This window comes from Hylobates moloch, unplaced genomic scaffold, assembly GCF_009828535.3.
Source record: "Hylobates moloch isolate HMO894 unplaced genomic scaffold, HMol_V3 SCAFFOLD_26, whole genome shotgun sequence".
NCBI lineage: Eukaryota > Metazoa > Chordata > Mammalia > Primates > Hylobatidae > Hylobates > Hylobates moloch.
This window is the reverse complement of record NW_026652301.1, coordinates 3,392,594-3,408,623: the sequence shown is the minus strand read 5'-3', so window position 1 is coordinate 3,408,623 and position 16,030 is coordinate 3,392,594. Positions and strand designations below refer to the sequence as shown.

At 36.8% G+C, this 16,030-nt stretch overlaps 1 long non-coding RNA gene across 2 annotated transcripts in view; it reads left to right on the top strand.

Annotated features, from left to right (window-relative positions):
- Positions 1 to 16,030, top strand: part of LOC131382478 (uncharacterized) — a 54,578-nt gene that overhangs the window by 21,806 nt on the left and 16,742 nt on the right. Inside the window, exons 1-2 of one of the 2 annotated variants that reach the window (XR_009211985.1) lie at positions 2,975 to 3,116; positions 6,735 to 6,916. The exons of the other annotated variant lie outside the window; for it this stretch is intronic. This is a non-coding gene — a long non-coding RNA (uncharacterized LOC131382478). Of the gene's footprint in view, positions 1 to 2,974; positions 3,117 to 6,734; positions 6,917 to 16,030 lie in introns of those variants that run through there. 2 annotated transcript variants of the gene reach the window in all.

The window sequence follows — 16,030 nt, the reverse complement described above, 5'->3', positions numbered from 1 at the left end:
GACTTGGATAGTGGTTTTTGGAGATACAGGAACATGATAACTAGCATTTTCCACATTGTTTTACTCTATCTCCATACCAAATCAATAGAAATCTACATGCCTGGATGAGTAGAATGGAAAGAATGTGACTTTAGACCATGAAGACCCAGATTCATGTCTTAGCTTTACATGACCAAGATCCTCAATCTCTCACAGTTCCCCTAGGAAACTTCTAGAAGAACAGTAATATGTACCTCCCAACATTGTTAGGGAAAATATATGTAAAGCCCTAATACAGTGTCAATATTTAATAGTGGGAGTTATTGTCACTTTATTGGCTCACTATAGAAAGACCTTTCAAAAACTTTAACAATTTGCCTTCAGCTTTTATTCAGAATTCATACCCTCCCCAACACCCACAAGGTGTATTTATGTATCTTCATCCTTTGTACTATTATTAATTACCTAATCCTCTTTATAGAAATATCCTTACACTATACTCCCTCTTAGAATTTTGTCCTAGAAGAATAAAGACATTTCTAAATTGCTCTTTTTCTTTTTATGTTGATAAAAGCATGTGAACTCATCCTGTTCCCCCTCCTTATCTTCTTTCTTTTTTCCTTTTTTCTTTGACTATCAGTAAAAACAGAGCTAAATTTAATGAATTTAATGCTCAATTGCATAAAACCATATTAAACTACCTACTTATTACCTCCTTAATTATTTTAAAACATTATTGTATTCTTTCATTAGTTATATTGTATGTGTGACTTCAAGTAAGCTTACATTATTCTTGGGAGTAAGCATCAGTGTATAAATAATAAATGCGATAAAGGCCTACACTATTTTAGCAACCCTCAGATGAAGAATGACTGAGCCAAGAGTGTGAGGGTGGTAGCTCTTGTGTTTGATAGTTGTTGGACAAAGTGCTCCAGCTCCCTAAAGATCACCCTTCAGGCACCAGTTCTACATTGGCTGCCTCCTATTCTCCCTTCTGGTCAGGCTTTGTGAGAGGCACCCTGTCTTTCAGACTCCATAGTCCATGTAGCCCATTGCCTGCCAGCTATGAAGGAAAACCACAAGGTAAAAACTTCTTCAACTTGAGTCAGAGTGTTCACAGCTAAGGGCAACATTAGACTCAGGGAAGGCTATATCTACTGCTGGACATGCAGTAGACAATGGGAGAATTTATATCTTTCTTAATGACTTGGACTGTCATTAACCTACTCTTTCTGAAGAAGACTTGACCCCCCTTTGTGTCTTGGTTTTTATGACACCTACACTTGTTTACCCCCCATCTTTGTCCATTTGCGTTCTTGTAGCAAAATACCACAGACAGGATAATTGGAAAGAACAGATCCTTTTTTTTTTAATAGTTATGGAGGCTAAGAAGTCCAAGATCATAGCTCTGGCAGGATTGCTGTCTAGTGAGGGCTGCTGTTTGCCTCCAAGATGGCACCTCGCTGTCATGTACTCCAAAGGGGAGGAGTGCTGTGTTCTCATATCAGGGAAGGGACTAAAGGAGGGAAAAGGGCAAATTTCCTCTGTCAAGCCCTTTTAAAAGAGAACCAAATTCCATGAAGGAGGGCAGAGCCCTCATGACTCAGGGACCTCCTAAAGGTCTCATCTCTTAATACTGCTGCATTGAAGATTAAGTTACAACATGAATTTTGGATGGGGAAAAACACTTAACCCACAACACCACCTGCATCTCCAACTAGAACAAGACCTGCTTGAGGTTAGAAGCTGTGTCTTAACTATTCTTAGAATCTTCAGCATACCCTACAAAGCTAGTACATGGTTTACATAGTATGTTGAAGGAATAAACATATCCTAAGCATAGCAAGTTGAAATGCTTAGTCGTTTGCCACCAATAATAAAGTATAAATAGAAATTATTCAATACAATGGTATTTTGTTATCATTTCCAGAAATCAGATTCATGCCTTTTGCAATGAATGTGTAGTCTCAGGACAATAGAGTCCTGGACTTAAAGGGAGATAATGCCTAGAAGAATCAAGTTATCTTTGTAGATGTTTTGATATATCTGGAAATATCTCTAATAGGAAAATGAAAGCCAGGAAGCTTTTCTGGAACAGTAGGTTTTATGTTGCTACTTAAAATATACTGTGCCATTGTTCAACTATATGCTATCCCAGCAATCTTTGAGTTTTAAATATTTGGCCCCTAGAGAACCACTTGGGTCAGTTGCTGTCTGGTCACCATCCCATTCTAAGACTGCCTTTTGGGTTACATACACTAATGCTACCAAGCACTGACGAACTATCCTCATATAAAAATAGAAAGTACATTCTAGAGGTGAAACATATATACATATCTTTTTAAAGTAATGTTTAAAAAAACTATCTTATATTTCCAAATTCCAGAGGCTGTTTCTTGACAATTTCTGACATAAATAAACCACACATTCTTTTAAGTCAGAAGCAGCAAGTATGAATTAGTCAATGGAATCTTCACCCACATTATTTATCTACATCTTATCATTATATATGTCAGTTACAAGGAAGGAATTGGTAGGATTATTTTACTAGAAAAGTGATATCTTCCAAAACTGATGTGGAAACCTGAGTGAAAGCTCAATGGAATTAATTTCTTATTGGTGTTTTCCTGTTTTAGGAAAGGTTCTTAACATGTTAGTAATTTCAAATAACTCTCCATAGCTGTTTCATTTTTTTAAATTATAAAATACATTCTCTCAGCTCCAAATACTTCCTGGCCTCTGACTATTGATAATTGGGGTTTGAAGTTTCAAACAAGATCAGAATAGCTTACATTGGAGAAAGTGACTATCACAGTTAATTTTATATGTCAGCTTAGCTAGGGCACACCACCTAGATATTTAGTCAAACATTATTTTAGATGTTTCTGTGAAGGTTTTTTTTAGATGAGATCACCATTTAAATCAGCAGATTTTGAGTAAAGCAGATTACTCTCCATAATGTGAGTGGGCCTCATCCAATCAGTTGAAGGCCTTAAGAGAAAAAGATGAACTTGTGGAAGAAGGATTTCTGCCAGCAGACTGTCTTCAGACTCGAACTGCAATACCAGTTCTTCATTGGCTCTTCAGCCCACCAGCCCATCCTGCAGATTTTGAACTTGTCAAGACTCCACAATCATGTAAGCCAATTTATTACAATAAATCTCTGTCTCTCTGTATCTCTCTCATTTCATATATATTACATATAATTTATATAATATACAATGTTATATAATACATAACAGAATTAATATATAAAATTAATTATATATAATTTATACATTTATACATTGTATATGTAAATAAATAATTATATAAAAAGAATTTTATATATATTTTAAAAATATAAATAAATATTACACCAAATCTTTCTCATTGTATACACAATATATACATTAATTATATAATTATATTACATATATTTATATAAATTATATATTAATTGTATCTATTAATTATATCTAAATCACATATTAATTTATATGTTTATATAAATGTATAAATATTTATGGATAGTATATTAGATATAACAATATTGTTATAATTATTTAAAATATAATAATTAGACAAATATATAAGTATATAAATATATAATTTTATATATTAATTATATACAAAATTATATGATATATTGTGTATAAAATGAGAGAAAGACAGATTTATTGTAATATTAATTCATTATTATTTATATATTAAAATACATAATATATTTTATACATATAATATGTAAACTTTCCATATATTTATATGTATTTTAAGATATATATCGTATATTATATATTTTATATATGAGACATTATGTTCATATATTATATTTTTATATATGACATGTATCATATAAATATATAATATAAAATATGTAATGTACATACACATACGTATACTATATATAAATATGTAATATACATATACGCACACATACACACACATATGTATATATTCTATTGATTCTGTTTATTTGGAGAACCTTGACTAATACAGTGACCTTTTATCCTATTTGGTCAGTGGAATCTGAATGGCCTCAAAAAGTGATGTCAGGTAGACTCTTCATTTTATTAGTCTGCTTTAGTAATCTGTTACAATATATTACAATTTTCCAATTATAATTATATTATGTAACTACAATATATTAAACATTAAGAGAAGAAGCTTGTTAAAGCTAGTGTTGGTTTGTTGCTAAAACAAAATACCACAGGCTGGGAAATTTATAAACAACAGACATTTATTTCTCACAGTCTGGAGGCTGAGAAGTCCAAGGTCAAGGTGCTGACACATTTGGTGCCTAGTGATAGCTGCTCCCTGCTTTAAGTAGGCACTACTTCCTCACATGGAGGAAGGAGTGAAAAGGGAATGAGAATGCTGTCTTCACATGACAGAAGAGAGGGAAAGGCAAAAAGGCACTAGAGCACTCCCAACTTCTTTTACAAGAGCATTAATTCGTTCAAGAGGATAGAGCCCTTGTGGCCTAATCAACACCCAAATGCCCCTTTTCTTAATCACTTTGGGCTTTAAGTTCCAACATAAGAATTTTGGAGGGACACCTACGTTTGAACCACAACAGCTAGGAATAATTTTTAATTTATATATTTCAAAAATTTGGCATCTTTGTTATGGTGCAGGCAATTGCCTGTATACTGGCCAATATACTTTTTTTTAGTTTAACAAGTGTGTATTAACTGCATGCTTTTCTACGCACTGCAATTCAAGCTATGATTTTGGGTTGAAAAGCTCTCGTGGTTTGGGTTGTGACTATTAGCACCTCACTGTAATACAGACACAGAAGTGATCCCCTGATCTAGCCATTGTTCTACCAGGAACTTGTTTCCCAGGATTTTTGCCGACAAACTTGCATTTCAGTTGCCTGTTTACTCCTGGAAGTGCAGATATGGACAACTGGAAGTGCTGGAAATGCTGGTCCTGGACAGTTGGTTTGATGTCAGGCAGCTTCAGTTCTAGGCTTGACTGAGACAACACAGGTGCTTTTGACTTCCCCACCCCTCGCTGCAGGATGTAGTAAAACCAGCAGAAGCAGAGCCAGGCAAAGACAACTTTTCATTTTTTCTCCCCTCTTTCTTACCTGTCTCCATTATGTTTTAAATGAATTCTCTGTTCCAAAGCACATGAGCTCCTTCCCAGAGGCTGATAGTCTCTCAGTTCCTCTGGTCAGTGCAGGCCTTTCCCGTGGGTCTCAACCAGGTGTTTCTTCCTCATGCACCATGTGCCCATTGTCCACTGAAGTGGGTCTAGGGGAATGGACAGGCAGGGTAAGTGGAAGGTCTAGACAATGGAACAAACCAATGGAGCTGCATTGCAGCTCTGTGCATTTGCAGCTCTGTGAATAGGTTATTATGGGTTCTTTTTATATCTAAGCAGCTGACTGCCTGTTGTCAGAATCAAAGATAAATGTAATTATCAAAACGCATATATGCCAAACACCCTCCATAGGAAGAAGTGGTGTGCACCGATCATATTTCTGATCCAGAAACCAGTCTTTAATTAGAGAAGCTCAGGTAGAGGGAAATAACACTTCAATATGATCAGATCTATCCAGTGAAGGAATGGGTGAGAAAGCCCACCCTGAAGCAATCAAATCCTCTCTCTGGGCAGCTCTCCAACCTCTACCTCTACGGACCTCACTTTTTGAGTGGGAAAAGCCCATAGTATGGCCCAATTAAGTCAAAGCCCATAGTATGGCCCAATTAAGTCAAAAGATGGCATCAAATTGTGTTAAGAAATAAAACTCCTTTTAATTTCATAAGGAAGAGATTCCAAATCACACTTCTAGAATGAATAGAAATTAGAGGGAATGTTATGGAATCAACTCATACGAGAACGATTCAGCCTCAAAGATTCTGAGAATATCTGCCTTAACCAGTTGAGAAAGAACGTAGACTGTTTCCTTTTTTAGTCTTTGCTCTTTCACAACCATGGCAGTAGGGGAATTGTTTAACTTGTGAAATGCCTTTTACACAATCTGCTTGGGAAGGCATTTTGTTTATAATGTGATAACTGTGCCAGTTTTCAGAATTCCTTTCTTTTGTTTTTAAGGTCTAACATGAAACACTGACTGTTTCCTGTCTTCGCAGCCTGTTCTCCCTCCTCCCCCTGCCCCTGCCTGCTTTTTCCCTGCCTCCAATCCCATAGTCAGCTATTAGAACAACAGATTACAAGTAAACATCTATTTATTGAGCACTCATGGAATAAAGGGTTTTTTTCTAAGTTGTGTACAGAGATGAATTTGTCAACATTTTATTAAAAGTATCTGAGGGAAAGAAAGTTTCAAACGATACTAGGGATTTTTAGCAATAAGCTTGAGAGCTTGGGGTCATATAGCACAATGATAGGTTCCAGAAACAGAGACCTGCTTTTTAATTTAGTTAGCTGCCTAAATGTCATTCTGTTTCTTAATTTGTTTTCTTTGCCAGCTGTGTCAGCTAATTAACTTCCATTAAGATATATTATGAGCAAAGTTTTGTTTTTGTTTTCACTGCAGAGAATATGTTAACTCACAGTTACTTGAATTTAAAGTAACTAAGTCCATTAAAATGTATTTTCATAGTTTGGTTACTGGGAAAACATTTTGTGATTTTAAGCAATTTGTGTTGGTAGAAGGGCAAGATGATCTTTTCCTTTCTAATAGCATAATAACATATTCTTCAAATATGTAGAAAATGTTGTGAAAAAGTGTTTTCTAAAGATGCTTATCTATTTTGGCTACCAAAAGAGAAATGTTTTCTGTGTTTGATTTGCCTGTGTAGATGACATCTGCAAGATATTTTGGCTACCAAAAGAGAAATGTTTTCTGTATTTGATTTGCCTGTGTAGAAGACATCTGCAAGATATTTATTTATTTATTTTTACTTGCTCTGCACCTTTTTCTTCTGGAGAAGCCACCCATTTCCTACTTCAAGGTCAACTAAATTCAGGGTCAATCAACCAGGTCAGTCAAGTGCTCATTATTCCTCTCCAAACTGTGATCAAGGATGGGCAGGTAGCTCAAATCAGGTTGTAATTCTAATTGCCAGGTTGAGCGGTGTTTGCTTTCACTGTAATCTGCAGCTGTAAGAATAATGGAGCTCAGAGGCACTGTTTTGCCAAGACTTGGAAAATCTGTATATTAGTCCGTTTTCACACTGCCATAGCAAACTGCCTGAGACTGGGTAATTTATAAAGGAAAGAGGTTTAACTGACTCCAGTTCAGCATGGCATGGGAGGCCTCAGGAAACTTACAATAATGGCGGAAGTCAAAGGGGAAGCAAGGCACCTTCTTCACAAGGCAGCAGGAAGGAGAAGTGCTGAGAGAAGGGGGATGAGCACCTTATAAAACCATCAGATCTCATGAGAACTCACTATCACAAGAACAGCATGGGGGAACCCACACCAGTGATTCAACTACCTCCACCTGGTCTCTCTCTTGACACATGGGGATTATGGAGATTATGGGGATTATAATTCAAGGAGAGATTTTTTAGGGGACCCAAAACCTAACAATATCAACCTATGAATGAAGAGCACATCACGGCAAGCAGATTCAGAGTTGAAGAAGAGAGCCTGATGACATTGCATGGTCTCCTCAGTCTATTTGTACCTGACCCATGACAGACTGCCCACTTACTTAAGATGATAAATTTCCTCCTTTCTGTCTGTTTGCTTAGGGTAATTTGAGATATATTTCTAGCCTAACTTTGAGGAACTTTTAATATGCCCATTAATCTTTAATTAAAATGTAGTATCATATAGTCATATTTTGCCTAATACATAATATGATTTCCAAAACCTGTCCAGATGGGAAGCTTACCAGACTTCCAATAGCAAAACTGTGATATATTTAAACTATGCCATGGAGTACAGATCACTGTAAGAAATCTCAACAAAACTGAATATCTGGATTTGTGCCTAGATTTTTTTTAACTCATTATTTTCAATACTGTTTATGCTTCCCAACTCAAGAGTGCCTAGGAAGTATTGAGAAGACATGAAAACATGGATTTTACTTGATCAAAAATTAATAATCCTGTTTTCAACACATATTGACTTTCAATGTCTTGGGCATTGTTTCATCTGACTGAAAAAATGAATTTTGGACAAATGAGAAATAAATGCTAAGACCCAGTCAGAGTTCAACTATCAATTTTATATTACTTAAAAGCCTCTTCTATCTAGATTTAGCTTAGTATATGTCACAGCCAGTGACAAGTCACTCATATGGAGAGGACTGCCAAGTCACCACATTACTCAACTGTTGTACAAATTTTGCTCCTAACACCTTGCCAAGTTGTTGGTGACTGTGCAATTTATACTCCAGAGAAAATTTTGTTTGTCATTCTTACTTGGTTAACTTGCCCATGAAGTTTGTCATTAATAACTTGAATTCTCTGGATCTAATACCATTAAAAATAGAATCAAGAATCCCGGGATGCTAATTCTGTCCAATGAATCACTTTTTATTTCTGCCAACGACCCCCTAGGGAATCAGTCTAAGGCTTAAATCCTATAAAAGCCATGGATGAATTTTCTAATGGGTGATGCAGATGGGTGTGGAAGTGTGTGGCTTAGGAGGAACTTGTGAGTTGCAGAATGAATGGCAAGAGAACACTTGCTATCAACATTCCTCCCAGCCACGTTTTGACATTTTAATATACAGGAGATAGTATTATGAATAGAATATAGAGCACATTTGTTAAAGAAATGTTAGCAAATCACTTTACTTTTACTTTTTACTTTTATTAAAAAGTACTTTTACATTTTACTTTTATAAAAATGTCAGTATAACCTGGTCAACATAGCAAGACTCTGTCTCTACAAAAATAAAAAAAATAAAATAAAAATAGCTGGGTGTGATGACTCATGCCAGTAGTCCTAGCTACTTGGGAGGCTGAAGTGAGAGGATCTATCACTTGAAGCAAGAGGTCTGAAATTACAGTGAGCTACGATCATGTCACTGCACTCCAGCATGGGTGAGAGAATGAGGCCCTGTCTTAAAAAAAAATCAAAAAAAGAAAATGACAATATGCTTCCTAAGCATGTTTGTTGTGGAGAAAAAATGAAGATATAGGTGAAAAGTGTTTGGAAATGGAGTTTCAACGAACATGTCCTTCCATCATGATCTGGTCCCACTTGCCTCTCCAATCTTTCTATTCATCATTATCTGCTCCCATTCTCCCAAACTCTATACTTAGTCCTAAATACTTTCTGATCTCTTGTGCTTCTGGAACCTTTACAAATACTGTTCTGACCCAGTGTTCTCCCCTTTCCCCCAAACCCCACCAAAATCTAGCTACTCCCCTCATTGTTCAGGTTCCCATTCATATCTTGCTTTCTTCATCTCCTCAAACTGGATTTTAGGTATTTCTTCTTATGGCACTTCGTTTATTATGTTTCAATTGCCAGTCTTCTTATTTCTTCCCTTCAATAGTATGGCTTTGCACATATCATCAGACCTAGATTAATGAGAAGGACGCTCCCAGCTGTGTTCAAGTTGGATTATTAAAGGCCTATAATTTGACTAAAATGAATATGACATACAAAGTTTAATCTAGGTTTTCTTCAGAGATAATATTCCACATCTTCACTCTTCCCTATCTGCAATTCCTTTCTTGTGTAATGATCGCAACATGGGTTTGACTTTTGAAAATCAGGCGTGTAACTGAGTAGATGCTGTATCAACGATGATAGTGACATGTCTTCCAGATTAAAAGAGAACACTATTTTATGTGGTCTTAGAAATGGAAAAGTTCTATGTGTTTAAAATAGTAGCTCAGAAGATAAACATTCTAGGCCAGGCCCGGTGGCTCACGTCTATGATCCCAGCACTTTGGGAGGCCGAGGTGGGTGGATCGCCTGAGGTCAGGAGTTCGAGACCAGCCTGACCAATATGGTGAAACCCAGTCTCTACTAAAAATACAAAAATTAGCTGGGCATAATGTCATGCACCTGTAGTCCCAGCTGCTTGGGAGGCTGACACAGAAGAATCGCTTGAACCCGGGAGGCAGAGGTTGCAGTGAGCTGAGATCATGCCACTGCATCCCAGCCTGGGCGACACAGCAAGACTCTGTCTCAAAAAAAAAAAAAAAAAGTAAGAGAAATATTCTGTTTAGTCAAATGGGCTGAATTTATTTGACTAGCATGTGCATGCAAGTGTATTGTAGTGAAAAACTAAGAGCCTTCTTACTGAAAACCTTCTGTTGTAATCCCTAGGTCTTTAATGACCCCTCTGGTGGAGGCCCTGAATCTGGTGTGTAAAGCGCAGATTAAAGATTGAGAAAGGTGCAAAGCATCCCAATTTGTGTTCAACTGCTTGCTTCCATTTAATCACACTTGCAGGTTTTATGACTAGTTAAACATCTTTTCATTTGTACTTGAAGATTAATTTTTTCTAAATCAATCTTCTGTGAGAAGATGGAGGGAAAGACTGCTTAGGTTTTTCTTTATGCTCCAACTTTACACGTTGGAAATATTTATGGTTCACCCCTGGCTCTTCTTATCCAAGGGAAGTAGCCTTGTTAATTCAGGAATGAACCTTAGACATCCTGAAAACCTGTCCTCTCACAGTCTGAGTGAAAAAATGGCCCAGAAAGTTCAAGAACTTCTCCAAGATGGCAGAGGCAGGTTTAGCACCCAGATGTCCCAGGATCTCTCCCAAGCCCCTCACTATGGCTGTTGATCTTTCACCACTTGATCTGGTCATGTTGTGGAACTTTATGTCCTCCAGGTCTGTCTTGGAGTTTCTGGTGTGTAATTCCTCATTAACAAGTCTTCATAATCTGCCAGTATCTATTTATAGCCTCTCAGGGGTGATAAAGATATATATGATGGATATTTGTTATTTGAGGAGGGATTTTACCTTTAAAAAGAAACTAAATAATTTAGAGGTAATTTGTGAGCAATACAGGTAACTCTGTTTTTCATTTTTTCCATTAAATGCTGATAAATAGCTTTAAAACAATAAAGCCAGTGTTGGTGGTGGCTTAAAAACAACCTCTAAAGGTCCTTTCAGAAAAGGAGTTCAAATAAGTTTAAACCGATTTCTTACTTATTTTAATATGTGAAAAAAATCATATAGTTTTATAAGTTTTGTAATGTCTTCACAGAATTATGATTTACTACCAAGTATAATCTAAATTTCCACAGGATGGTTAGATTTAATTGAGGTATCATCATTCTACAAAGCCAAACTTCTGAATATTAGGATGTTCTAGTTGTTTCTACGATAAGCCAAAGAATTTAGAGAATTCTGCATTTGAATTTAGGATTTTTCTTATGATTGGCCTAAGCATAAATATTTCATATGTTTTTCAAAAAAGAGACAATTCCAGAATATTTTTTCCTTTCAAATTTGTGTTTGGTCTAGTGGGAAGCATATATGCTAAGAAACAGAATTATAGATCTTTTTTAGGCAATAGAAAAATTATACACATTTATATGGATTTATATTTGTGTATGTTCCTATTGGAAAAAAATTGTCTTAATTCGTTCTTACTGGCATAGCAAAACTAGATAATCCCACTTTGCCTGTTACAGTGACCTATTACTTTTTTTACTTTATGGATCAAGTAGGAGAAAAAAGTTCTTGGCAGTAGTTGAACCTATTTCTGTTTCTGGAACACAGTTCCACAAAAGACCAACTTTTAAAGAAAAAATGAATGAAAACTAAGAAACAATATATGTTCCTCTTCCTGATTCAACCTAGAAGCAGATGGAGAGGCCATGGAGGCAAGTCCTGTGCTTCTATAGGCCTGATTCCTGTTTCTAAAATTGGATCTAATTCTATCAGTTTATGTCTCCTGGGAAACAGACACCAAAATCTAATTAGAAGAGCAAGAAATTAATCAAAAGTAATTCCAGTGAAAGATAAAGGTGAAAAGGGAGTAGGAATAGACAGGGAAAGACTCAGACTGTGATGTAAGTCTGATCCCTGTGGAAAGGAGAATAGGAAGGGAAGGAGGATTGGGTGTGACTAGCCTCGAAGGGCAATAAGTATAGTACTGACAAAACCTCGGCCAAGCAAAAGAGAGCTCTGGTGCAAACACTGACAGAGGAGGAGCTCTGCATAAGGGACAGATGGCCAGGCCCTGGTACATCATACCCAGGCATTGGCTTGGAGCTATCCAGTCTTCTGAGGGCACTAGAGCAGGAGGCTCTCAACTGACTGCACTACTCCAGGTGAATAGCAAGTTCTTTTTATCTGAGGGGTGCATCTTGACTTCCCATTAGTAGTGAGAGATATTCAAATTTAATATTTGCACTTTTCTTTGAAGGCACTTTTAAAGATTTCTTTTGTAGTCTGCCTTATCCTTGCAAACTATGGGGATACCTTGGGCATATTGAATAGCATCAGAGTAAAGTTGGGCTCCTGAGGTCAACTCATTCACAGGAGTCATATCAGTATCTTGCGTGCCATTGTTTTCTACTAAAAAGCCCCAAACTGGAGGTTTTATGTTTTATGCAAGATGATGAGGTGCATTTGTAACACAAATTCTCATTGCTAAACTGAAGGAAATACAGCAACACTGTCAAAAGTAATATGTACTAATCATCTTTTGAATAATTGGAGCAAAGCCAAGATTGTTACCAAACATGATTGGTTGACGTGCTACCAGGGACATTTCATGCCCTGTGCAGTTCTGTGAAATCAGTTTGGATTGTGGTCTTCTAGTCCCCGTTCTCTTATTTTTACTAATCCAGCAATCCATCCTCAGTTGATAAAAAATTAATTTTAAATCACAGAGGTCATTTATAGCTAGTGTATTAGTCAGAGTTCTCTAGAGAGAGAAATTATGAGGAATTGGCTTCCACAATTATGGAGTCTGAAAAGTCTCATAATCTGCAAGCTGGAGACCCAGTAAAGCCAGTGGTATAATTCCAGTCCAATTCTGAAGGCCTGAGAACCGGGGGGGGGGCGGAAGGTGTAAATCTCAGTTCAAGTGCAGGAGAAGACTGATAGCTCAGGCAATCAGGCAGGAAGCAAAAGGGAAACATTTCTCCTTCCTCTATTTTTTTTTGGTTATTGTTCTATTTGGGCCTTCAACAGGTTGGATGATGCCAACCTATACCAGTGACAACCATCTACTTTATTGAGTCCACTGATTGAAATGCTAATCTCATGTGGAAATACCCCAATGGACACAGCCAGAAATAATGTTTACTCTGAGCACACCATGGCACAGGCGAGTTGAGACATACAATTAACCATCACACCTAGGAACACAGGAACAATCAATTCTGTTAAGGGGACTCAGGGGACCAAGAAAGGAAAGATGAGATTTTGAGAAGGAAGGAGGCATTTGCAAGTCCGGGGTGGGGGGGAGGGGGCGGGGCATTTCAGGCAGAGAAAACAACAGTAGCAAGTCCTGGTCAACACAGAAGTCCAGGACATACCACTCAGGACATAACTATTTTTCTGATGTGATAGAGAGAGAGACAGAGAGAGAGAGAGAGAGAGAGACAGAGAGTCTGTGTCTATGTGTGTTATGCGTGTGTTTATGTTGTGTGTGTTTTGTCTGGCAGGGAAGAGGGAAGAGGAAGAGTGGGTGGAATGAAATCATAGAGAGTGGCTAGAAGAGCTTTATTTTGGTTCTCATAGGTTTTAATTAGTATCTTACAAAAGCTTTTTTGTGCTGGTCTTTGTGATGACAAGTGGAAACTTCTCCATCATAGATCTACTCTGCTCAATACAGTAATACTTAGCCACCTGTGACTGTTTTATTTAAATTTAACTAAAGTTAAACTAAATTAAAAATTTCATTTATCAGTTACACTATTCACATTTCAAGGGTTCAATGCCCATTAATGTCTACTGGCTATTGGATGCTACAGATAGAAACATTTAGATAATCACAGAACATTTTATCAGACAGCACTAAATGGACAATCCACCACTCAGCATTTTGAAATCATTTCTGTCCTAAAACAGACTAAAGAACTTTGGCAAGGGAACTTAATGACAGAATATTGGGCTATACCAAATATTTTCCCTGCATGCATATATGAGTACTGCTGCAAAAATAGTCAGAGATTTTCTTTGCATCTTCAAGAAAAATTGAACTCCTACATGCACAGAGCTGTGATAATCCCTGATTTTCATTTTTAAACAAATTTAAAGGCTAATTGGGAGAGATTATTATAAGAGGAGTACTCTGGAATAATACTGCTGGGCTCATATTTGGTTCTGTCATTTACTAGGTGAGAGACCTTGGAGAAACAACTTAACTTCTTGATGCCTTGGTTACCCTACCTGTAAAATGAATATAGAAACACAACATTCCCATAGAGTAATTATAGATATCATATTAGTAAATATATGTCAAGAATTACAATAATGTCTGGTGGATAATATATGTTTTTAGCATTAACTAATATTATTACTAATCAGCCCTTTTTGTCAAGTAGGCACTAAATAGCCTAGTGTCTGAGCTGGATTTATGAGTCTGATTATATCTCATTATGGCAAGCATTAAATATCCATTTATTATTGTTGTTGCTATTATCATCTTTCAAATGGCAGTGTTGACAGAAGTCAATTAGTAGTATTCTTACAAGTCCCTCCTCCTGATACCATCACTGTGAGAAAGAGGATTCTAACGTATAGATTTGAGGAGTATACAAACATCACACTGAAGCCATATGTTAAATAGAAAATGTTTCTAAAAATCTAGAAAGGGATAAATAAGATTTCTACAAACAGGATTTGTTTTGTTTTGTTTTTTTGGCTGCAAAATTTTGTGACAGTGACTTCTGCTTTCTGGCAAAAATTGAAAAACAAGAATGGATTTATCATGCTGTTTGAAACAAATTTAAAAAGACAGCAAAATATATGAAACAATGGTTTTCTGGACAGTGGCTATCAGGCAGTGCAGGAGAGTGATACCACAGAGAGAGAAAATAAACAAGGTGAACATTATGTTTGCCCCAGATTATTTCCTTAAGAGCATTTTCAGGTCATGACACAGGGGTGGGGATCACTGGTAGATTCCAGCAGATTCCCTAGGTTGAGAACAGGGAACTAAGGATCCAAGGATGCCCAAGTAGCTGGAGTTCAGATGACAGAGTGTTTACAAAAAGAGAGTTGCACCAAAAAAAGGAATCCAGGAAATAGGCAGCGAACAAACCCTGACTTATAGTAGAGTACCAGTCGGTGCTCACATGTGAGAAAACTACCTGAGGCCAGGAAAAACATTACCTGAACGAATTAGAAAGAACAGTGCCTGACATTCGCAACAGCTGAGGAAAGTTCATATTTTCACCAGCCAAAGTGGAAATTTTCGTAATTCATGGGGCACTGTGTAGAGTACTCAAGAAGGTCTTGCCTCAGTAGTGGGAAATAATTAGACCTTTACCTAGCACTGCTTCTGACATGTCTATCAAATCGTAAAAGTGAGATCCCCCAAAATCAAACTGTTTTCACATAATTTAACTGCATCTCAGAACAATGCTCAATTGTATTTATAGGAATATAAAAATGCCCAGCACTCAAAAAGGTAAAACTCACAATGTTTTCCTCCAACGAAAGATATTCCAGCATGCAAAGAAGCAAGAAAACATGACCCTTAATAAGTAGAATAATCAATCAATTAAAACTGACACAGAACTGACACGTTAGAAATAACAAAGATATTTAAAAGGTATTATAAATATACTCCATGTCCTTCAAAATTAAGTAGAGGCATAGTACTAATCAAAATATTCAAATTAAAATTTTAGGAATAAAAACTACAATTAGTGAAATTAAAAAACACACTAGATAGGATTAATGATATGTTAGACATTGCAGAAGAAAAGATTAGTGAATTTATTTATTTATTTTGAGACGGAGTCTTGCTCTGTCACCCAGGCTGGAGTGCAGTGGCGTGATCTCAGCTCACTGCAAGCTCTGCCTCCGGGGTTCACGCCATTCTCCTGCCTCAGCCTCTGGAGCAGCTGGGACTACAGGCGCACGCCACCACGCCCAGATAATTTTTTTTTTTTGTATTTTTAGTAGAGACGGAGTTTCACCGTGTTAGCCAGGATGGTCTCGATCTCCTGACCTCATGATCCACCCGCCTCAGCCTCCCAAAAT